Source organism: Saccopteryx bilineata, chromosome 6 (assembly GCF_036850765.1).
Source record: "Saccopteryx bilineata isolate mSacBil1 chromosome 6, mSacBil1_pri_phased_curated, whole genome shotgun sequence".
Taxonomy (NCBI): domain Eukaryota; kingdom Metazoa; phylum Chordata; class Mammalia; order Chiroptera; family Emballonuridae; genus Saccopteryx; species Saccopteryx bilineata.
Genome location: NC_089495.1, coordinates 137,146,121 through 137,170,693, shown reverse-complemented (window position 1 = coordinate 137,170,693; position 24,573 = coordinate 137,146,121). Strand labels below are relative to the sequence as shown.

The following is a 24,573-nucleotide window of genomic DNA, read 5'->3' as shown; positions in this document are numbered from 1 at the left end:
ATTTATCTCAGAACTCCATCCAGGGGTGAGGGCGCTGGAAGGACAGGGCGCAGGGCCACTTGAGAGGTCTCCGTGGAGTGCTGGGCCAGGTCTGCGCAGTTGTGTGGAGAGAAGTCTCATGGCGGCTTCCTCCGGGACCTGGGGCTTCAAGCATGGATGCTGGAACCCCATGGCCAGGGCTCAGCCTGCCTATCGGGTGGCGGGCTTTACCACGAACACTTACTGTCTCCCATGCCGCCAGAAGCTGGAACTGCGAAACTAGCGCGTGGGCGGCACGGGCCCCGAGGCCTCTGTCCTGGGCGTGGGGACAGCTGTCTTCCTCCCGCGTCTCTCCACATTGTCATTGTTCCTTATGTGTCTCCATCCCTAAGTTTCCAGTTTGAAGGCAACACCAGTGATTTGGTTGGAGCCCACCCTCATGACCTCATTTCAACTTCCTCCTTGGGAGACCCTATCTCCAAATGCATGCACATTCTGAAGTATGGGGTTGGGACTCTAACCTATTATATGGGGGGAGCACAGTTCATCTCCCACTGTGCTGACCTCGGAGGATTGTAGTGAAGACCAAGTACACTCACAGATGTGACACTGTGCTGGGGTGGGGGGTGTGGCTTGGACACAGCCAATGCTCCACTGGAATGACCACAGCTGCCAAGAGCACGCTGAGACTGCCATCCGCGATGATGGCTAATGCAGGCACCGTGGTGGCATTCTGGGTCAGAAGGCAGGAGGTCCAGGTGCACCAGACGCTGTGGCCGCTGGGCCCCGGGGTCTGAGCCTTCCTCTGACGGGCACCAACCTCACACATGCCCTGTGGGGAGCTGGAACAAAGTCAGAGCACAGGAGGAAAGAGTGTGGCTGTCCCCCAGCCTGGCCCCTCAGGACGATTCACCCAGGCCCTGGGTAACAAAACCCACCAGGTCCAAAGTGTCTCCTTTGTCCTGAAGAAGAATTCATCGGCCGTTCTAGCCTCTGTAGTGACATGGGTTTGCAAAAAACAAAGTACAGGAAATTCCGGGTGCTCTTTTCTTTTTTGTATGGTTGGAGAAGTGACTGCTGTGTTTGTCCCTCGTGATGAGGACAGGCTGGCCGGAGCAGGGGCAGCGCGTCCCTGATGCCAGGAGTCTTGCGAGTCAGCATGGAGCCCCGTTCCGGCCATGGTCACAGGACACACTCCCAATTACCGGAGCCGCGTTCTGTGTTCCCAGAATAGATCCAGAATGGCTGGGTCTGCCCGGCGGAGGAGCTGTGCCAACCGGGCAGTTTGTCCTGGCGTGAGTGCTGACCTGGCTCGCGTCTCCTGTCCCGAACGGCCCCTGCCCGCCTGCTTCGGAAGAAATAAAACCATAGTGTGCTCTGCCAACACATCGTAACTCGTGAGTCATCCTCGAGGAGGTGCTCATTCTGGATTTTATTTATTTTTTTAAAGGAAAGCCAGAAGATTCTAGACCGTATGTCTTCCAGGCTTCTCCAGAAAGGGCCCACGGGGAGGGGTGGGGAAAGTTGACAAAGGGACGCAGTCTGGGTTGGCAACAATGTGCTGACAGTCGACTGCGGACCCCACGCTCTCTGCCCACGCCACGCTGTCTCTGCAGAATATCGTCTTACCCGGTAGTCTTCTGTCTTCCTAAAGAGCTCCACTGCATTGTGTTGCTGTGGCAGGGCCCTGGGGCGGGGTCCCCGCAGCAGGGGAGGAAGACACAACTGAAATGCGACTAAGCACACATCCGGCAGGGTGCAGTCCTCTCAGGAGGGAGCCGTTTCCCTGCTGTGTGGGTGCCAGCAGCCCAGTGCGTGCCGTGCAGTCCTGACCTACTTACGGAAAGCACTGGCGTTCCTCGAAGTGCTCACAGGAGGCCTGCCCAAATGTGGATTCCGAGCTTTGAGTCCCAAGTACCTTCCTGTGCTTTCATGCACCTGAGTCCGCTGGCAAGCTCTTGGGCGTCCCTCATTCCACACGAGCCACACAGACATCCACGGAGGCACCTGACCCCAACTTCCCCCAGCAGCAGACCCTGAGACGCCGGTGCCCATCACGTGGTCGTTGGGGAAGGGATCCCTGGAAGCAGTCAGACACATGAGGTGAAGTGGGCAAGAAAAGCAGCCAACCCAGGGTTTGTCGCCAGGCAACCGCCGCTGAGGTTGATGGGACTGAATCTGGACCGCTGGGGGATCTGGTTGTCACACCCAGCCCATCATCACCCCGTCCCAGAGGCATGGCAGGGGCAGCTGTCTCCGACCTGTGTCCCCGCTGGCCGAGGCTGCTGCAGGGCGGATGCTCATCTCCACAATCCGCAGGCCAGGGGGTTCCTCAGAGAGAGTCCTCGGGCAGAGAGCAGCAGTGCCCACAGCTGGGCCAGAGGGCATGGAAGGGGCCGGCGTGGGAACGGGGCAGGGGGGAGTCCTTATGGACAGCGAGCCTCCCATCGCTCTCGCAGAGCGGAGCGCCTGAGCTCTGTGCTCTGGGGACATTCTCCGCGGAAGGTGACAGTCGCACTGTGTCCTTTGAAGGTGGCGAATCGCATGGTTCACGTTCATACTTTTTGAGGGGTGATGTGCAGCCACTGGTCAGACTCTCATGGGAGGAAACACAAGTTAAAGGCACCAAGGTGGGTTAGACATTATTACAGCAGAGGCAGCAATGGAGAGGCACCCCAACGCAGGTAGTGAGCACAGGGAACAGGAGAAGCAGAGAAGAGACAGACAGCCACGTGCAGGGAGGACGTCTCGGGCGGACCCTGGACTGGGACGCCACCCACGTGTCTCCCCGATGCCTCGTGTGCAGGGCTGTAAAAACTTCTGACCCCATTAACGAGTTAAGAAAGCGCGGTCAATTTGGGAAAAGAAGCCCATGCCAGGCATGACTCCAGACGTGCCAAAGACAGAGGCTTCCAGGTGGAAACGCCTGGGACGTGGAGCCAGAGGTCTGGCCAGGGGACCACTGTCCACGCAGACATCTCCAAAGCCAGCCCTGAGTGTCCTCACAGAGCATCCTCCCCGGACGCAGAGCCAAGAATGCCGAGACCACCTCAGAACAGCCTCCCACCACCGCCCGTCTTCCGCCAGCCTTCCCGCCCGCACTGAGCCGTGCCGGGGACCGCCGCCAAGGAAAAGGTAGTTAGCTACTGTTGACTTCCACCTTAAAATATTCTTTTTTTTTTCATCATAGGCCGTTTGGGATATTTTTGGTGGTTGGAAATTTCTACAGTTGCAATTTACCCTTCTGCCCAAACAAACCTCAAAGCAGAGGGCCTCCCTGGGCCCCAAGAAGACCAATGCCAGTTCCGCCGCCTGGACAGCATTCAGCCTCCATGCCCTCGCTGGCGTTTTCGTCTCTGCTCCCTGGCTCAGAGGGAGAGAAAACATCCGACGTGGGGAGAAGAACCTCCGTTTGGAAGCGTCCCGCGCAGCTATGACCAGTCTGTCAGGGTCAGGCTCGCACAGGCTGCTTACGTCACCCGGGGTTTTTACTAAATGTATTTTGTTCAGAAACTAGACAAACCCACCGCTGCCCAAGATGGGGCCCACAGCAAGCTCCTGCTGAGCAGGAAACTTCCCTAATGCTGAATGTGTGATTTTGGTGTTGGAGGATGGGGGAGTCCATTGTACGGGGGGCCTGTGAGGGCCCCTGGGCAAGGCAGCACCCTGTCCCAGGAAGCAGACAGTGTCACCGGTAAAATAAAACAAGTGCTGCCTGAGCAGGCAGTGGCGCAGTGGATAGAGCATCAGATTGAAACACAGAGAACCAAGGACTGGGATTCAGAGGGCCTAGGTTTGAAACCCGAGGTCGCCAGCTTGAGTGCAGGCTTATTCGACTTGAGCGCAGACTCAACAGCTTGAGTTAAAGGTTGCTGGCTTGAGTGTGGGACCACAGACATGACCCCATGGTCGCTGACTTGAGTCCAAAGGTCACTGGCTTAAAGCCCAAGGTCACTAGCTTGAGTAAGGGGTCACTGGCTCTGCTGTAGTTGCCCGGTCAAGGCACATATGAGAAAGCAATCAATGAACAACTAAGGAGCTGCAACAAAGAATTGATGCTTCTCGGCTTGACCTGTGGTGGCGCAGTGGATAAAGCGTCAACCTGGAATGCTGAGGTTGCCGGGTCAAAACCCTAGGCTTGCCTGGTCAAGGCACATATGGGAGTTGATGCTTCCTGCTCCTCCCCCTGTTCTCTATCTCTCCCTCTCTCTCTCTCCCCTCTCTAATAAAAATGAATAAATAAAATCTAAAAAAGTAAATAAATAAAAAATTTAAAAACAAAAAACTAAGCTTTAAGAATTGATGCTTCTCATCTCTCTCCCTTCATGCCTATCTGTTCCTATCTGTCCCTCTCTCTGTCTCTCTCTCTGTCACAAAATAACTAACTAACTAACTAAATAAATAAATAAATAAAATAGTAAGACAAGTGACTAAGTAACCACACAGAATAGGAGTGATGTTCTCCTGGCTGCCCACTAAGTGTCAGACGCTTCACACATTTCAGGGGACTGAGCCATCACCACCATTCGTCCGATGGGACCCATGCCACCCTGACCTGACCTCATAGACAAGGGGACTCGGAAGGTAAAACCAGCCACCCCCAATTGCACCTGGGGTTAGTAAATAATGGGGAAACTCTCCAAACACCCATCAGATATCATCGCTGACGGGGTCGCCACCATGCCAGGGACAGCAAGGAGTTCTGCGAAGGACACAGCACCTCCCACCGGCCTCTCCGGGAACGCTCCGTGGAGGAAGAGCCGTCTCCACTGAGCTTTGAGAGAGCAGAGGATGTCGTTATGCGGGAGGAAAGGAAGCCGGGCAGAAGGACCAGCCACATAGGAGAAGTCACAGCTGGGAGAGAACAGGTGACCTCGTGGGCGCCGCTCACAGTAAGATGCCCCTACTTGGAATTCTCATTTCTTAGTGTCGTGTGCCTCTGGAGATAAAATATGATTGCTGTCCTGGGCATGCAGGTCCCCTCTCTCCAAACACGCTGAAATCTCCACGGAGGCTGCGTCTATGTCAAACACCTTCGGTCCTTAACAGCTCCACTCACGAGGCTGGGAGCTCAATAGGGGTCCAACGCAAGTGACTCGTTAGCAGGCAGACAGAACATGTGCGTTCGCAGAAATCCCATCTCAGAAATCAAATACCTCCACCCCTCAGAAAATAACCCATTTCTTCCTGGTCCCTTGAACATCTGAATATGGCAAAGGAAAGGAAAGTAATCTGAATATATATAAATTGAATTCCTAGGAAGCAACCCACCATCTTGTGTCTTGTGATGCCATTAACAAGGCACTGGGCTCACTGAATGTCAGACTTAACACAAAGACATCACTTGCTGTTTCTTTTGCCATTGCAAACATATCACATGACATTTTAAGGGGAAAGCCCAAGAAAAGGTACAAAGAAGACAAATGAGGAATCCACAAAGCAGGAGAGACAGTTTATTTCAAACACAAAAGCAGGGTTTTACGTGCCTCTGTGTGTGTTTTTAATAGCTTTTTTCAATGCCAAACACACATACACACACACACACACACACACCCCTTAATTGGCCTTACACTGACCAATGACTTCACACAACCTCTTCACTGCCCAGGTCAGAAGAAAATACTGCTGGCATCCTCCTGGGATCTTCCTCCAGGCTCAGGAAGTAAACAAACCACTTATGAACGCAAAAGCCAGCCCCGAATCCTTGAGAGGAGGCACCTGTCACGGGGTGTGGGACGCAGGAGCAGACGTGCCCACAGCAACCTTGCCCACACGTGCAGACATCCCGCAGGGCCCTTCCCTGTGCAGGTGAGGATGCTGAGGACCAGAGAGAAGACACGGGGGGTAGGCAGGGAGCGAGCTGGGGTCCGCTCTCACCCCTGACCCCATTGCCATCCACCTCCCCCTTGTCTTGACCTCTTCCCCTTCACACTCAAGGCTGTGTGAAGCTTCCTCTCTGAAGTGGTCCGTCACCCCTTTCCGTGACACCTGCTGGCTACACTCACCAACAACGTGATGGAGAAATGAGCTTCGGGGACCCAGGGACACTTGCTCCGACTCAACATCTCTCTCACAAAACAAAAGCAAACACCCCTCCACACTTCCCTTCCTGTGCATCTGCCAAGGGGTCAGAAGCCAGTGTTTTCTGGGCTGCGTTCAAACCAAGCGAGGAAACCAGACTGTCCGCGTGGATCTGGGGACATCGGCACGGCTCTGCTGCGTGGACTGGCTCCACGGGGGGGCGGGACGTCTGTGTCGCACATCTGCCCGTCAGCCGTCCCCGGGGAGGCAGGGAAAACAAAACTGAAGCTTTCAGTGGGCCAGAAAACCAAAACTGCTCTGTTTCCTTCTCCTCCCCCCACGTTTCCGGCCGGCATCCCAGCGGCCTCCACTATCACCTAACAAGCTCTGAAGTGTGACAGGCCTGGGGTGCTTCTGCTGTGGAGACATCAGACCAGCCACCGGGCCTGGGGCTGAGACTCCCTGCAGCAGTGCCCTGTACCCAGTGGGAGTGTCACGTGTCCTCTCTAAGTGGAGAAGAGGCTACACTGCTGAGCAATGTCCTTGAGCCTCATGCTGGCCTGACTAGAGGCTAACTTTGGGAGACTGGCCATCGGAAGGCTTAGCTCAGTATCTAAGGGCCTTCCAGGCGGGCCCTGCTCCAGGCCTTGGTCTCTGCACAACCTACCTATGACCCCTGACACCCAACCCGGGGTTCTGACCCGGTTCTCTACCCACCTCTCTCTCTCTTAACAGTTTTGTGAGGAAAGTGGCAGTTTCTTAACAACATTCTTATCCTTTAGGGTAGTGGTTGGCACAATGCGGCTCTCTGGCCCCTTGAGTGTGGCTCTTCCACAAAATACCACGTGCGGGCGCTATCTCAACAAGGAATATACCTACCTATATAGTTTAGGTTTAAAAAAATTTGGCTCTCAAAAGAAATGTCAACTGTTGTACTGTTGCTATTTGGCTCTGCTGACTCATGATTTGCCGACCACTGCTTTAGGGAATCTAACGTTTGCCTCTCACAAAGTCTGAGCGTAAGTCCGTACACACTGGGTCAAACTGGCCAGGGGGACAGGTGCGGCTCCCTGGCTGCTGGGCAGCGGCGGCAGGTGTGCACCCTTCACTCAGCCTGCTTCACGACCGTGACCTCTGGGCATCTCTGCCTCCTCATGTGAGAAATGGGAGACCATGCCTACCTCCTAAGGTGACGGCTTGGGGTAAATCAGGTCACAGAGGCAACATGCTGGGGCCGGGACAGAGGATACCCCAACCAGAAGTGGCTGTCTAATCAGGCAACTCATTAATCAACCCTAACTCAAGGCAGAAAGGGCTTTTAAACTTATCCTTAAAGAAGAAAATAAAAAACACTAACACGCCCTAAGATTTAATATAAACACATCACGATAGGGTGGTCATCCCTGACTGTCCTGGGTGTTGACCAAACTGCCCTTGTCAGCACCTGGGTGACCATAAGGCCTAGGAGGGGGACGCAGGTGAAACTGGAGCTCCTACATCCGCAGGTCTAGGGGCTTCCGCATCCTCTGACCTGAGGTCCACGGAGACTCAGAGGAGCCAGGAGAATGCCCACAGAGGACCCTGGCGTGGGGCCTGAGGCCAGGAGGGCAAACCCTGGCCGCCTCAGGCATGTGATACACACATAAACACACATAAGTGGGAGCCCTCGCTGGCCCAGGACCGGAAGGGGTTCTGCGTCCTCTACCTCAGCTCAGATCACACGGGACATCTGATTTGAAAGGAAAAAATTCTGCCCAAATGAAAGCCGTCCATAAACATGTGGCCTGCATTGCTGCTCTGGCCCCCCGCGGGTCTGAAACACCCTGACCAGTGCCCAGCGTGGTGAGCAGGCTTTGGGGCTGGCAACGCCACCACCCTTATACCCAAGACCACATAGGCAGGAGCAGACAGTGCACGTATGTCTTTAAATTTTGTGTTCTCAGGTGCACGCAGCTAGAACTTGGGCAAGGACATCTCTATCAAGGTACTGGGCCAACCCCCCCCCCCCCAGCCCAGATTTATGGACACAAGGGCCTGGTTGGGAAGGAAGGAGTGGCCAGTCCAGGACCCTTTGAGAAATCAATTATGATCACATGGACATTCCCAGAATAGTGGACACCTAGGCTTTGGCTTGGCGCAGTCGCACGCACGCACACGCACACGCACACACACACACACACACACACACACACAAAAGGCCACATCAAAGTTCCAGGTGCTCGCCACCATGATGCAGGAAAGAGGCAGCCCCGTGGTGGCCTGAGTGTTTGAGTCACACAGCCTGACTTCTGGAAGTCCCCAGAGGGGCACAGCAGTCCGCCAGCCACTTCCACTGTGGGTCACACGGGTCATTTCTCAAGGTGCATACTGAGGATTCTACAGAGGGGGAGAGCTTTGTTTATTACTAGGCTGTTCTACCTACAATACAACTTTTTTTCCCCATCTTAACCTGGATGATAGCTCAGGGTTGAAAAGAAAGAGTGGAGGCCTGTCCCTCTGTGTCTGTCCACCTCTGTCACAGGTGTGAGGGAGTTGCTGGGTTTGTCTTTGTGTCATTCTGTCTGACGTCCTGCACCTTTCACCAGCCTCTCTGCAGGAGCCGCAGGACAGAGTGGGTAACTGGCCAACAGGACTGCTGGGCCAGGCGGACAGGGCAGGGCCCCGGCATCCTGGGCGGGCACGCCTGGGGCCTCATGGTGGCCACGACAGCCATTCCACAAGACTGCTGTGTGTCCATCTGTCACCTCCTCGCGCCACATGACACAAGCCCTCCGGTGACCCATATGCTTTCCAGAACTGCATCCTGCCTCCCGACCCTGGCCTGTCTGTCACCCCCTATCTGGCACATCCAGGGGTGGGTGGCCTCAGCTGCAGCCTCTGGAAGGAAGCTGGGAACCCGCTATCGAGTTTTGAAACACAGACAAACTGGGTGGCATGGAGGGCTCGGGGCACCCACCTGGAAAGAGGGACAGAGGAAATGAGGACGTTTCTTTTACTGAACGTGGAAGATTTGCGTTGTCAGCTTTCACTCCCTGCTCTCTGGTGTGCCGTGGGTCCCAGAGGAGCCCCCAAACCAGACAGGTGCCTTGACTGACTCTGGGATAGCCAGCGCAGGGCACAGCCCCCTGCAGACACCACGGCACACTCTGCTCAAGTAGGGCCTTGGAGCCCAGAGCCACCCGTGCCAAGTGGACATCGGGGAGACCAGGCTCCCTCTGAGTAAGCCCCACGTTGAGCCTGGCAGATACCCATGCTTTGTGCACATATACAGACAAATGCATTTTTAAAAAAGAGATTTTTTTTCAGTGCAAATCATTCATGCAGCAAACTTTCAGGAAGTGCACTCTGACCTCCAGCTCTGAGCCCGAGCGGATGCGCGGCCTTGTGCATTGAGCTCACAGTCCAGCCCTGTGGAGGGATGTGAATTCCCACAGAGGCACAGAAGAGGGGCTTCCCCCCAGCCTGGCTCTCAGGGCCAGCTTCCTGCAGACACGTGACTGCAGGGGGGCGGGGGAACGGGCCACGGGATGACATTCCCGGGACTCCAGCCAGAGAGATGTCTGCTGGGGCCCAAGAGCAGATAAGGTGGAGGCTCGGCCAGGCGCTTCCTCGTGGATTCAGGGTTGAGTGCCGTTGATAGGGTTTTGAACACAGAGGGTCTTCTTGGGTGTCATTTGAACAGGATGACTCTGCAGTGATTGTAAGGGGCAGACACGCCAGTTAGCACTTTGTGCAATGGGTGAGAACGTGGAGGAGCCTCCGATTCTCCGTAGCGTGTGTCTGTGTGCGCGTGCGCTTGTGTGCGCAGTGAAGGCCGTCAGATGGGGGATAAGGGAGGATCTATGAATGAACCCACTACCAGGCCTTCCGGAGGGTGACACTGAGGCTGAGCCATGGAGCGGATGCCAGGTCATGATACCAGCATCTCCAGAGGATACACCTGGAGTCTGCAGTGACAGGGGCAGTTCCGCAGCCCCCCGGGAGCCTCCGTACACTGTGTGCGTATGCCGGGGCTGAGGACACCTGCCCGGCCTCCCATGGCGGGCTCCTGAGGACGGACGAGATGAATTATACACATGAAACGCCACAGGATCGGGACTTAGGTAGGGACCTGAAGTTTCCTTCCACTCCAAACACCCCCAGGGACCCCAACATGCCCACATCACAACTCTTTTGGGCGCCGACCGTGTGCCAAGCATGGACACTACCGAGACAACAAAGGAAGTTGCCGCCCCCCAAGGGGCTCACCAGAAAATAAATGATTTCCACTGTGCATCTCATCCCAGGAATACAGAAACAAGAGAAGAATCTACCAGACAGCAACCAAGACCCCTCCATGTCAGACACAGTCTTCCATGACTCAGACCCCCTTCACGTGTAACCAGGGCTTATCTGGAATGTCCCAGCAGCCCTATAACAGGTTCAGAGGGCTGAACCTGTTGTCAGAGGTCCCCCGGGGGCCCCATGACCACGGGATATCTTTCCAGCTTCCCTGGGAGTCAGGAGCTGTGTGGAGCTGGCCCTCATTCTGACTTTAGTTAGCAGTTCAGTGTGCTGACTGTGGCCAGAGTGTAGTTCCCACTCCGTGCGTGGCTGGGGAGGTGGACATGGAAGAAGTGCTGTAGGTTTGCAGCCCAGGAATAGCACGCGGTCTGCCTGTGCGAAAGACTCGATCCCTCTGTGACCGGCAGTGAGGAGCCTGGCAAAGAGCCTGAGCAAACAAGTACAGAGATTCAACTGAGGCCTTGTGTCCCAAGATCCTCGTTACCAGACACTCCAAAGGTTTTTCCACCGACCGCGAGGCCGCTGAGGACACCAGCAGCAAGGCCCAGGGTTGAGCCCCCAAAAAGACATGGCAAGGCGGGTCACCCAAGCCCAATGTCCAGGTGTAGTCTGGAGGAAAGGAAGACAATCAGAAGTGGAAATGAGCCCATTGCTTTCTCAATGATCCTCTTCCTGAGAGCAGTGGAGACGCTATGTAGAAGAGAAAAGAGCTATTTGGTGGCGGAGGGACTAGAAGGAGCAGCTGAGCTCTGGTCCAGCCCCCCGCCAGCCAGAGTCCCATCGGGGTCTTCCATTTATCCTCTGCTGAAATGTGTGTGTGTGTGGGGGTAGATGCAGAGGACTTTCTGTGGATCCTGTGGTCCCCTGACCTCACCTGTGGGCCAAGCTGGTGTGAGCCACACGTCTGCCAAGCCTGTTCCAAACTGAGTCTCGGCCAAATCTTAGTTCTACTTATGTTTAAGACGTCGGGCTTCCACGGATGTCTCTGAAGAAAGGCTCCCAGCATCACCACCTCCCCCCAAATAATTTTGTAAACTGCCACTTTGCATAAGCTCTGGGATGTCCTTCAAGCCAGAGTCCCCCGTTCCACATGAGACACGTCACGGCTGCCTCGCAGTGTGATGGGAACCCGGAGACTCTGGCCTCGCCCTGATAGGGCCGGGCCTGGTGCACCAACACCTCATAAACACTTCTGATCATGAAAACCCTCATGGGTCTGAGAATTTCAAGTCACTGAGAAACACAAGGGTCAAACAGGTTTCTCTTTATTAAAAAAGAAAATACACTATTGACTTTTTATTCATTTTTTTTAATTTTTTTTTATTTTTTTGGTGAGGGGTTGGGGAGGATGGTGTAGTCCTCTTTATAAATGCCAATACTCGACAAAAAATAGAGGCATAACATGAAGTTATAGCCTAAAAGAGTCTACAATGCCATGTTGGTAACAAGCACCTTTAACCTCAGTGTGCTCTTTCTCTAGGTCCGTGTCATGTTAAGACTGGGTCAGTCACCCTGTCCACACTGACAAACAGATACTTCTTTATACTGACCCTTGTGGCATCCGCTTTATGGTCATCTCCACGGGAGTCAGGACAGGCTTCCGGGAGGGAAGGGGTTGTCACCCTCCGTGACACTGCAAACGCTGGACAGGACGTAGAAGCCAAGAGACCTCCGCCCATGTCATGGGCAGCAACAAGGGCGCAACTCCTTCTAACACCGGAGACAGCGACTGCTCTCAACATGATGGGCTAAGGCAAACTCATCAGTTCACAGAGCCAAACGCCAACAGTACAACGACTGAAATTTCTTTTGAGAGCCAAATTTTTTAAACTTAAACTATATAGGTAGGTACATTCCTTATCGAGGTAGCAGCCGCACGTGGTATTTTGTGGAAGGGCCACACTCAAGGGACCAAAGAGCTGCATGTGGCTTGTGAGCCACAGTTTTCCGACCAGTGGTCCACAAAGGGCCCTTACACTGGAAAGTAACTAACCCCAATTAAAATATTGAACTAAAAAAAAAACAACCAATCAGCACACTTGATTATAATTATCTCAGTCAGGTATAGTGTTCTAAGGGTTTTGTGTATTTTGGGAGCTGAGGGGTTAAGATAGTTAGATAGTTATTGTAGACTCAATGTTTCTGGGGTAAAATTTCAGCACTACTCACTAAGAAGAGACACAGAATGTGTAACTGCCAAATTGTGAAAAGACAAAAAAAATGAATAAAAATACAAGGAACACAAAGAAACTTAAAAAAAGTAAGAAAAAGTATAAAAATAGTTCAAAAAAATAGAAAAATATCCAAACTCATTAAAGATTATAAAAATAAATGGGTTAAATTTGATAGTCAAAAAAAAAAAAAAAAAAAAGGCTAGTAACACCATAAAGTGTAATACCGTTAAGAAATTAAACCGATTGGAAGAACAAGGATGGGGAAAGGAGACCCAGAGAGAGGCCAGCCAAAACAGGGCCGTTGTTCGACAAAACAGGGTTTGAAGCAGAAGGCATCACTGGACGAAAAGAGGCAACTATAAAACAGAAAAAGGCCCAACTCATCCCAAAGCTATAACAATTCTAAGTCAGTAAACATCAAATAGCTTCAAAATATAAAAACCAAAACTGATACAGTTACCAAAAAATGACAAATACGCCATCACAGTGAGGAAATTCACTACACATCGCTTAATACAGTAAACCTGCAAAATTGGTAAAAGTCTAGATGATACGAAAAACACTATTAACTATATAAATTTAACAGACTGTAAATCTCTTAATCAATAAACTGAGAACTCACGGCCTTCCCAAAAATATGTAGAATATTTACCAAAGCAGACATTGCACTGGAAGATAAAGGAGGACTTGTCAAATTTCAAATAACTAGCCTGGTGGCAGTTATGTATTCTGAAATGATGCAATTAAGGAAGAAATCAATAATGAAAAGAGTCTCCACATTTTGAAAATTGTAATGTACTTACTAACTCATAGGTTTAAAAAAAAAATAAAGAACTCTAAAAACCCGTAGAACTGACCCTGGCTGGTGGCTTAGCAGATAGAATGTCGGCCTAGTGTATGAACATCCCAGGTTTGATTCTTGGTCAGTGCACACAGGAGACGCGACCATCTGATTCTCCCCCTGACCTTCTCTCCCTCTTCCCGTCCTGCCAGTGGCTTGAATGGTTTGAGCATGGCCCTGGGCACTGAGGAGGACTTGGTTGATCCCAGTGCATCCACCGTGGGTGCTAAAAATAGCTCAGTACTCAAGCATCGGACCCACATAGGGTTGCTGAATGGATCCAGGTTGGCATGCATGCGAGAGTCTGTCTCACCATTTCCCTCCCTCTCACTTCACAACAAAATGTAAGACTGAAAAATCATAAGAATATTATTTAACAAAACCTACGAGACGCCTGACCAGGCGGTGGCGCAGTGGATACAACGTCAGACTGGGATGTGGAAGGACCCAGGTTCGAGACCCCGAGGTCGCCAGCTCGAGTGTGGGCTCATCTGGTTTGAGCAAAGCTCGCCAGCTTGAGCCCAAGGTCGCTGGCTCAAGCAAGGGGTTACTCTGTCTGTTGAAGGCCTGCAGTCAAGGCACATATGAGAAAGCAATCAATGAACAACTAAGGTGTCGCAACGCGCAACAAAAAACTCCTGTCTGTCTGTCCCTATCTATCCCTCTCTCTGACTCTCTCTCTCTCTCTGTGTCTCTGTAAAAAAAAAAACAACCTACGAGACATCATAGAAGCAGTACTGAGAGGGAGACTCATCACCTGGAGTGCTTATATCCAAAAAAGTATCTGAAAACGACTAAGCCATCTCGAGCTTAAGGAGTCAGAAAAGCAGCCACAGAATAACACAGAATAGAAGGAAAACCCTGAGACAGGTAAAAAATGAAACAAAAATAAATAAATAAAAACACAATAAAGTTAAAAACAGTCAATAAAATCCAAAGTGTTTGTCTTTGAAAATAATAAAACAAACATTCTCTGGCCAAGGAAGAAGAAAAAGATATGGGCTAAACAAACTAGATTTGTAGTGAAAGAGATAGCAGAGATTTAAGACGAAATGAATAATTTTATATTAATTTTCACTTGTAATAGAGGAAACAATGAATATACTTCAGGGAGGGGAAAATATATTTAATGTAAGAAAATGGACTCATAAAAGAAGCAAGAGTTCAAATCATTTTTGCAAGCCTTGAAAAAAAAAGTAAATAAAGAGAAATCTTCCAATAATGAAGTCACAAGGTCTTGTTTTCAGCAGAGTATGACCAAACTTTCAAGGGTAGATAATTCATATTGTACACAAAATCTTGCAAGGAATAGGAAAAAAGTAAAAATAATGGGAAAAGAAAGAAAGTAAAAACTGCCTCTGAATCAGAGTAAAAAGCAGTTAAAGGAAAAATACAGGGCAACCTCACTCATGACTAAAGAAACAAAAATTTTAAATTAAGAACAAATAGAACCCAGATGTTCATCAGATGTATACTTAAGAAGAAAAAAGAAAAAAATGTCCAAAAAAAAAAAAGCCAAAACAGCTTGCTGCATCCTAGGAGTACAAATGAGTTCCCCGCTGGAATAAGTCACACATGCAAGGGAACACCGGGAGCGGAAACCATATGGCCACCTTAAACTAAAGGGTGGCAGACAGGCTCTGGTGAAAGTCAGCAGGCATGAAACACATATCGGCAAAGCAGAAACATAAGGGAACTTTCTTAACTTCATGAGGGGCATTTGGGGGGGAAAAAGTGACAGCATGCATCGTGAGAACTTGCTTAATAAAAATCAGGATTGAGGGAAAAATATCTTCTATTGCCCGATGCCACGTGGCCCTAACTCAAACAGGAAAACAAGAAAAAAAAAGTATGAAATTAAAATATATAGAGATGTAAACAGGACAGGACTTTAATTATTCACAAATGAATTTTTAAACACTGGAGGATCTATAAACAATATGTACTATCTGTACATATTACAGATAGTAACAGTTTACCAAGTGTCTGGAAGCAAGATCAAGATACAAATGTCAAAAAAATAAAAATAAAAATAAATAAATAAAAAATAAAGGAGAGATGCAAACATCAGTTAGATAATTACATTTTTTTTACTCTCCAGCAGAGAGGCGGTCCCCACAAACACCCCTGAATGAAGGAGCCTCCCCTTGCGGGCGTCTGGGGGCACACCGAAGGCAAGTCAGCCGATCCACAGGAACGCATAACAGTTTACCCCGAAAACATTGCTGAGGACACACATGTGGACAGTGACACAATGTTATAGATAGGAGGACTCAGTATCTTAAAAAAAGAAAAAGAAAAAGTCAATTCTTGCTAAATTGGCTTCTACATTTGCTGTGATCCAAGCAAATTCCCAATAGGTTTTGTTGTTTTCATTGTTGCTGTTGCTCAATCGTTCAACAGACTCTAAAATGTCTACATACAGAAGGAGGGCAGACATCTCCGAACAGTCAGAGGAAAATGATGAGGGGGCGACCCAGCCAGACTCCGTAGGGAGCTACAGTGACTAGTGCCATGCTGCACTGATCCAGCTTGTAGGTCGACGAATTTCTAGATCCTTCTACCATAAAGGACATCATTCCTGTCCTTTACAAGAAAAAGGACCTTTCTCAGACCAGGTACTTTTGACTTATTCTCAGTTCTCTTGGGAACTTTTTGATTCCAAAATGAACAGAACCAGTTACCATGAAACGCTTTCCCTAGGCGAGCTCCCTTTTATCAAAGCTTATGAAATACGATGCTCCCCATCCCCCGCCCAGCCACACTGGCACAATGTTGACACGAAACGTTCCATTTCTCATTAATCCTCATGGTCAGTCCTCTTACTCGTTCAGGGAAGAAGTCACAGGTTGCTGTTCATTCGGGTTTGTCAAAAGTGCATATTGCATCTGATTTTCTTTCTAGGGGTGTGGGAGACGACACCCTAATGGCTTTCTTGTCAGAAGGCACCACAGTCTTAAACTTGAATTGAGCACTGAGGTTCCAGAACAAAATCGCCAAGTGTATCGATGCCCTGGAGCCCACTGACACCTCTCCTCTCCCCGCACCAACCCTGCCTGTTCACAGACGTCACGGTGATGTTCCTAAGTTCTGCCAATCGTTTGTCACTTTCTTTTTGGTGTTGTGACAGAGACAGAGAGAGGGACAGATAGGGACAGACAGACAGGAAGAGAGAGAGATGAGAAGCATCAATTCTTCGTTGCAGCACCTTCGTTTCTCATTGATTGCTTTTTCATTTGTGCCTTGACCGGGGGAGGAGGGCTACAACAGACCGAATGACCCCTTGCTCAAGCCAGCAGCCTTGGGCTCAAGCTGGTGAGCTTTGCTCAGACCAGATGAGCCCACACTCAAGCTGGCGACCTCGGGGTCTCGAACCCTGGTCCTCTATGTCCCAGTCCGATGCTCTATCCACTGTGTCACCGCCAGTCAGGCAATTTTTCACATATTAATACAGACATACAGCCCCTCCCATTGCTGAGCAGTTATAGTTACTGCGGTGGCTCAAAGATAGCTTTAGAAATCCAATACTCCCGAAAGGGGTCTTTCCAAAACTCCAGCATGCAGAGATGGTCCCATCCTGTTTCCACCAACCACTATCCTATCGGGATCCTGCCATGGTCTTGCACTCTTAATAACTTCCATTCTGAACCAAGGCATCTTCCAATCTCCTAATCCTCCCTGACTTCCTGATACTGAATGTCACCTCCTCAGAGCCCCTCCGAGACCTCCGCATCAGACAGATAGCTCCTGCAACATCTGGAAGCTGGCGTCCAGTTGGCCGCGCCTCCACCGACTGCCAGTTGCAGGGGCTCGAACACGTCGTTCTCAGGCTTGGTTTTCTCTGCTGGATGATGGGAAGAACAGTGGCTTGAATCACAGTGCACAGTGCAGATGCAAGTTTGCTTAGAAGCCCCAAGCCGGCATGCCAACGACAGCTGCCGTAGTCAGTGGCTATGGTTAGGTACGGCATCTCTCCCTAGGCACTTGGCTTCCGAAGCATGAGACTCAAGTCAAACTCCTCTGTGGCTGTCCCTCCCTCTCCAAGCTGTGACGGGAATATCCATCCTCGGAGAACAAAGGTGCGTGACCATGGAATCGCCAGCCCCCGCAGAGGTGAGCAACAGTCACTTCGCTTGCCTCTTCTGGGGAGCGCTCTGCTCACACTCAGCGCCCACTTCTCCTCCCCTCGGTTTCAGGCCCACACCCTCTGCTTGTGAATATCAGGAGGAGAAACCGGCCCTGTTTCTCCTATCCCCCCCTCACAGCCCGAGCACGTGGCCTGGCAGGTAACAGATGCTCGGGGAGCGCCTGCCGCTTGGTCTGCCTGCAGACGTGCACCCTCCCCGGGGAAGCAGGCGCTCACTTTTCTCCAGCCTGTTGTACCCCTGTCGCTTGAATCCGTTACATGGAAACACCCAGGTCACTCACGGGACATCGGACAGCAAAGCCTAGGATGGCACAGATACAAGAATGGCTACGGCTCTCAAAACAAACCAAAAAGGATCAAAGAATTCATCAGAAACACTGGCACCAAGATAAATGGGGAAGTGTGGTTGCCATGATTTACTGTGACGGAACCTCCGGCTGCGGCACCTCCAGGCAGCCTCCTGAAGTGTTCCCGTTCTGAACGTGTTGCTCCTGTCTGCTCCTGTCACCACCGCGGCCGCGCCGAAGCTATGAGAAAACAAGGGCAGGCTGCTGACATTCCCAGTTCTAGTCAGTGTGCTGAGTGACCTTGGCCCAAGAGCTCCGTGCTGGGAGCGGAGTCTCAGCTGTCCAGATGTCCGGGCTGACCCAAGGCCAAGGCCCAGTTCTTGTTTCTTCACCAAAGATTTCTCTTCTTTTTTTTTCTTCCCACCAATGACATTCTCCCCTCGAGGAAGAAAAAACAAAACTCCTTTCCGGATGTCTCTCCTTCCATCACAGACACTGCCTGTGCCCTGGGGCTGGTTCACATCCACAACTGTTACTCTTTACAGATCCCAAGCATGTAAAAATATCTGCTTGCACTGGAAAGTCATTTTCTGGTGTCTGGTCTCTTCCACACAAGTCTTTGCGACCAGGAAGCCTTTGCCCAGTTGCTGGAATTTGCTGGAGACGGACGCAGTGGGCATGGCAGAGGCGGCAGGCATGCCCAGCTCTGTGTGTGAGTCTGGGCAGCTGTGGGGTGTGTCTCCTAGGGGCAGTCAGTGCCCTGCGGAGGAAGGTGCATTAACCCTGAGGTGCACAGTGCATCCTGCACTTAGTTTCCAAGGAATGTAAGGGCAGGGAGGAGCAGATCAGACGACAGCGTTCACATGCCTGCCTGCCCGCCCTCAGCGAGGACAGGGCTGCAGAGGGACTCTGCTCCGGGGGAAATGGGTCAGCCACCTATCAGCATGGTGTTCCCAGGGTCATGGAAGGGCGCAGTGGTAATATCAACACACAGCCAAGGGTTCAAGAAGACTGCTCACGCAGGACATTTCAAAGTGCAGACAGACGGTGAGAAGCTAAGTGGGGTGGTGCGCACCTGGGCTCAGGAGGGGGGATGTTGGCACCCAGGTTCCCGCAGGTACCCCATATGGCCAGGTCTACGCCCAGCCTGAGCCCAGCGCACGCTGACCCCAGCCTCTTCTTCCAGTGCCCCTGGCTGGCTAGCACCCAGCTCTCTCCTGTACCACCCATCCACCCATCACCCGGCCCATCCCCTCCTCAACCATGATGTCCTCTCTCCCTGCGTCACTGTCTTAATCTCCATGTGGCCGGTGTCATCTCTCTCCTGCATACACTGTCACCTCGGACCAGCCTCTCACTGCACCCTTCGCTGTTTGGCCAAATGAGAATTCAACTCATGACCGACCACCTGCCCTCAGCCTGCCCGCTGAGCTGTCTAGAGAGACCCACTCACGCTGACTGTGTGCTTTCAAGCTGTGGACTCCAGCTTCCCAGGGGGTGGTGGCCTCTTCAAGCTGCCAAGTGATCGCTCTGCCCCTCCCTCTTTCTAGAGCACCTCTCACGCCTCCCCTCGTCGCCCCAGACTCTCAACCCGTCCTCTGCCATGGCTTCCCAGCTGGTGTCTTCCTTTGTTCCCTATTTCACAAAGAAAACAGAAGTCATCGCAAGACTGTACAGCTTCCTTCTCTGATGCCACAAGCTCGACCCCCCATGTACCTGTCACAGACTGTCCTCACCAGGACGGTCTCTGTGATCAGTGTCTGTAACCTCCCATCATACAGGACCCCTGCCTGTGTGCAAACACACCTCTCTCTGACTCAACAACCCATGTCCACAAGCCTGGGTCCTACACCCTCCACTGGTCATTCCCATCGCATACAAATATACTGCTAATGTCTCTACAGAAACACAAGTCCTTTGGTCTTATCCACCCCTTGACCTGCACCCCTGTGCAAAGCTTCTGAGACAAGGTGTCAACAATCTGTGTCCCCGATTCCTCCCTTCCAGCCTTCCCTCCAAACCCACACCAACTGGGCTCACTGCCGTAGCCACCAGACCCACACAGTATTTTTGCTGTCTTTGCCAAAGCCACCAATGGCCTGCGGGGCACAGATCCAAGACCCAGCTCCCGGTCCTCACCTCACCTGGCCCGTTGGCGCTCTGCACACGGCTCCTCGCAGCACCCTTCGGAAATGATTTCACAGAGCTTCCAAGACCCCACGCTCTCCGGCCTCCCTACCCCTCGAGCCGTTTCCTTGCAGTCACCTCTGCTGACTCTCCCTCTTGACCTCATGAAGCTGGACTCTCCCAGGGCCCAAACCTTACAACTGTTCTCTCACCGGGCTTTCCTCTCATCTTACTCTTTTATGTATTGACCAGAAGCCGATGACCCTCGTTTTAGGTCCAGCTCCTAGCGCCATCTTCGGCTCTCAGACCCGGATCTACCTGCCTACTCAGCACCTCCATTCGTGTCCTAGAACCTCGGACGCCCCGTGTTCACAACGAAGGTTCTAACCTCTTCTCATACCCAGCCTTGTCCACCTGCAGCCTCCCCACGGTGTCTCCATGGACTTGCCCTGCTTCTCGCCACCACAGCCAGCCTGCAGGATGGCTGAAGGCATGACCTGCAGAACACTCCCAGATGGTGAGCGCATCTCCCCGCCAGGGGCACCCGCCACCGTGATCTGCAATCTGAGTGACGACAGCAGATCTCTCTAACGGCCTCTAAATGGTATTCTGACCTACCTTCCTCTTCCTCTCCTGCATGCTATTATCCACAGAGGCCAGAATGAGCCCATTAAAGGGGAATCCAAGCCCTGTCCCTCCCTGGCTTCAAACCCTGTGCCAATTTTCCCAGCGTACAACCTAGAACCCCCCACCCCCCACCAACAGTCTGCAGGGCCAGGTGAGGCCAGGCTCCTGCTGCGTCCTGAGCACCCCGCCTCTGGGTCCCCTGCTCTCTGCGGGACCCACCCACCTTCCCTTCTCACTACAGTGCTCCTGCTCCCAACACTGAGCAGCTACTTCCCACAGTGCCTTACAGGCACGCTCAGATGTCACCTCTGCAATGACGCCTCCCTGACTGCTCCACTAAAAGCCACCTCGGCCCCAGCCCCCCAAACATGAGCTGGTGTTTCTTTTCTCCGCCACGTCAATGCCACGTCACAGAACACATAATTAGCTTCCTTGCACTGTCAGCTGTGTGCGGTCTGTCTCTCTGTGCTGCCCACCCCCCACCCTCCATGTACAGCCCTTGAACCCCTCGGCCAGTGCCAAGATGTGTGTCTGTGTCCTCACTGTGCGGTCTAAGGTAGAAGAGCACCCGGCAGAGCCAGGAGCCCAGTCCGTATGTTCTCCGTGAGTCAATGGGTCACAAGGCCCAGGATACACTCCTATGACCTTCTAAAGCTGTGTCCCGGTCTACAAAATGAGATAGCATCAGCATCGCATGGTTGTGATGAGCAGTCAGTGAGGACCTATGTGGGGATCCTTAATGTGCCAATTACTAGAATACGTTGTTGAAGTCCAGCTTTAAAATCCATTCAGGGACATGCACCAGGCAACTGCTTTTGTGGTGTGGCTTTAAGGGGTCCCAAAAATCGCAGGCCGGCCAGCCATCGTCCCCAACAATGGCCCAAGATGCCACCAAGAAGACATCATAAAGCTTTTTGTTCAAGCTTTCAAAGTCAAAGTTACCTCTGAGAAGTCCGGCTAGGAGGAGAAGAACTGCCTTCTGGTCACCTCCTGGCATCCAGGTGAGCGGATGTCCTGGTGAGCGGGCGTGCTGCCCTGCCTTCAGCTGGCCCCGCCCTCGGGACTGCCTGCCCAGATGGGGAAGTGTGACAAGGTCTCTGGGGTACAGTGTGTCACACCCAGCAGGGCACCGAGCCCCTGGGACAAGGGGGCACCGAGAGCGGACTGAACGGGGAAGGGAGGCATCCGTCCCTCAGTCCCTCGTGCTGACTCAGAACCAGTCCAGCGAGGAACTTTCCAATCTCTAAGCCACTGAGCTAACTGCTAAAACTCTTATCAGGCCAAACATTTAGAAAGTATCAACATTCCTTGGGAAAGGAGTCGATAAATAAACAAATTCCACCAAGAAGTTAACGGAGAAATCCACCAACACAGACCATTCTCAGGCAAGGACACTGCCTGTGGGTCTCCCTCTCTGTCCCTCCCCCACTGTTCCCATCCCAGCTGGCCCCAATGGACCTCCTTGAAAGAGAGGGTGAGGGCCATTAGAAAAGTTTAAAAATACCCCTCAAGACAAGCACTCAGCTCAAACATGCATAATCAAGTGAACAGCCACGGAGCTGAACTGTTCTGCCAGAAATTATCTACTGGAATAGAAGCCAGATGGAGGAGAGAGGAAGGCACAAGACAGGAGGCCAATCGGAAACAACCAGTGTGGGAAATTCTTCTCCCTTCTCAGGAACTGTGTCCATGCTTAGAGCACCACGGTCAAAAGGGAGAAAGTGGCAGAAGGCTCTATCATGTGTCACTTGAGACCCAAACTGAAGATAAAGCTCCTTTGTTTCCTAAGGGTGGCCCTCCTGTGATTTCAAATTCATGCGAGTAGAATCATTTAATGAGTTCACTCCTTTATGTGAACCGGGATGCACTATCCAAGAACAAACAAGAAACTCAATCCTTCGGAATAACCCGACACAGCCACCCTGGTGCGAGACACACATTCATTACCATACTCATTGACTGCTTTCACCGACTGTAGCACATCAAAACATGCATGCGTGTAACAATGCTGAATCTCACTTGTAATTAAAAAAAAATGGAGTAAGAAGATAACATAGCTCACTCACCAGATCAGCAACAATAAAATTTCAAGATTGCTCAGTAAAAACATTCAATATTGTTGAATGTGGTAGAAAAGAGAAACTTTATTTTTTAAAAGTAAAAGTGTGAATCCGTGGAGAAAACTACTGGAAATAGTTAAGAATAGGAAACACACATACCTTCGGCCCACACAGGCCACCCTGAGAATCTACTCCACGGCTGGGCTAACAACAAATATGTCATGTGTAACTAGTAATATTTTTGGTAGCATTCTTCTTTTTTTAAAATTTAGTGAGAGAAGGAGAGGCAGAGACAGATTCCTGCATGCACCCTGACCAGGATCCACCTGGCATGCCCACTAAGAAGCGACGATCTGCCCATCTGGGCCCTTGCTTTGTGGCAACTGGAGCCATTCTAGCACCTGAGGTGGAGGCCATGAAGCCATCCTCAGTGCCTGGGGCCAATAGGCACCAATCAAGCCATGGCTGCAGGAGGAGAAGAGCGAGACAGAGAGAAGTGAGAGGAGGAGGGGTGGAGAAGCAGATGGGCGTTCCTCCTGTGTGCCCTGGCCAGGAATAGAACCCGAGACTTCCACATGCCAGGCCAACACTCTACCACTGAGCCAACGGCCAGAGCTGGTAGAACTCTTTACAGGAGAAAACACTAGAAAGTTACTTAAATGCCATCAAGAGGCACTAGTTGAATGAATAATATGGAGTCATCCAGATAAGTGAAGAGTTAGCCAGACCTCCAGGGGGTCGGTATGAATTGATGTCTAAGGAATAACAGAAAAAATAAAAATTTTTTAAGTCCAATTTGTGAATACAAATTTAGTTAAACACTCACACACCTAATTTTTCTAAAAGAATGTGAAAACAAAATCTGTTACAAGATCCCTTTAGACCAGTGGTAGTCAACTTGGTCCCTACTGCCCACTAGTGGGCGTTCCAGCTTTCATGGTGGGCGGTAGCAGAGCAACCAAAGTATAAATAAAAAGATAGATTTAACTATAGTAAGTTGTTTTATAAAGATTTATTCTGCCAAACTTAGAGAAAATCTGACCTAAAGTACTTGGTAAATAATTATTATTATATGCTTCAACTTGCTGTAACTCTGCTTTATAAATTTTATAAAGTAAAGTTACTTCCCTACTTTATAAATCACTGTTACTGTGGAACCGGTGGGCGGTTAGAAAATTTTACTACTAACAGAGATACAGAAGTGGGCAGTAGGTATAAAAAGGTTGACTACCCCTGCTTTAGACCAAAGGAAAGTTTACTCTTCATTGTATTCCTTACTGAACTTAACTTTCTTTACCAGCTACATTTACAACACTAAATTTTTAGAACTAAAGGTTTTTGATGCAGTATATGCTACTCCTGAGACAATACACATTCAGAGAATATGATTCTCTTCCTTTGGCCTCACAGAAGATCATCTAAGCAGAATATACTGCAATGTCTGCATTAAAATCCCACTACCAGGTCCCCTCGGCTTTGCCTTCTGGATTCCCTGCAGCAGACCCTTAGCATGGGGCCGCTGGACATCCACCCAGAGATTTTAGTGCTATAAGAGCATCCTTCTCCTCCTGTCTCGTCCTCTCCTTTCTGTAATGACTGGACTTTCGGGCTCAGGGCCAACGAGTCACCAGCACAGAGCCCTGCTCCCGAAGAGAGAGTCCCAGGACCTATAATTCTCACCCATACATACACAAAGTGGGGGCCCGGCCAAGTGCTGTCCCATGGCTTCTCCCCAAACTGTCCTTCTCCTCTTCGAGAACTGTCTCTTAGCTGCTGCCCAAAGTCCAAGTTACTGTGCCAAAAATCAATACAGCCCCACGCACATCTGCTTATGCGACTCTCGGTGGAGGCTTTCGCGTGTGTGATCTGCTTGACTTTTAAGATGAATGGTGGTCTTGTCAGGCTTCAAAAAAGCCCTCTCTGTCCAAGGGCACCGTATATGAGAATGGCTCACTCATGGGGACAGAGGGCTCACAGTCAGCCCTCTAGAGTTGCCCTGCGGTCACTTGTTTCCCATGTGCCTTCG

General features: G+C 51.1%; 1 protein-coding gene across 6 annotated transcripts in view; it reads right to left on the bottom strand.

Annotated features, from left to right (window-relative positions):
- The window catches only part of RNF144A (ring finger protein 144A), an 82,607-nt gene that overhangs the window by 38,942 nt on the left and 19,092 nt on the right, over positions 1-24,573 (bottom strand). The window contains exon 1 of one of the 6 annotated variants that reach the window (XM_066234904.1): positions 21,430-21,449. The exons of the other annotated variants lie outside the window; for them this stretch is intronic. The gene's annotated coding sequence lies outside the window, so the exon portion shown is untranslated. Of the gene's footprint in view, positions 1-21,429; positions 21,450-24,573 lie in introns of those variants that run through there. 6 annotated transcript variants of the gene reach the window in all.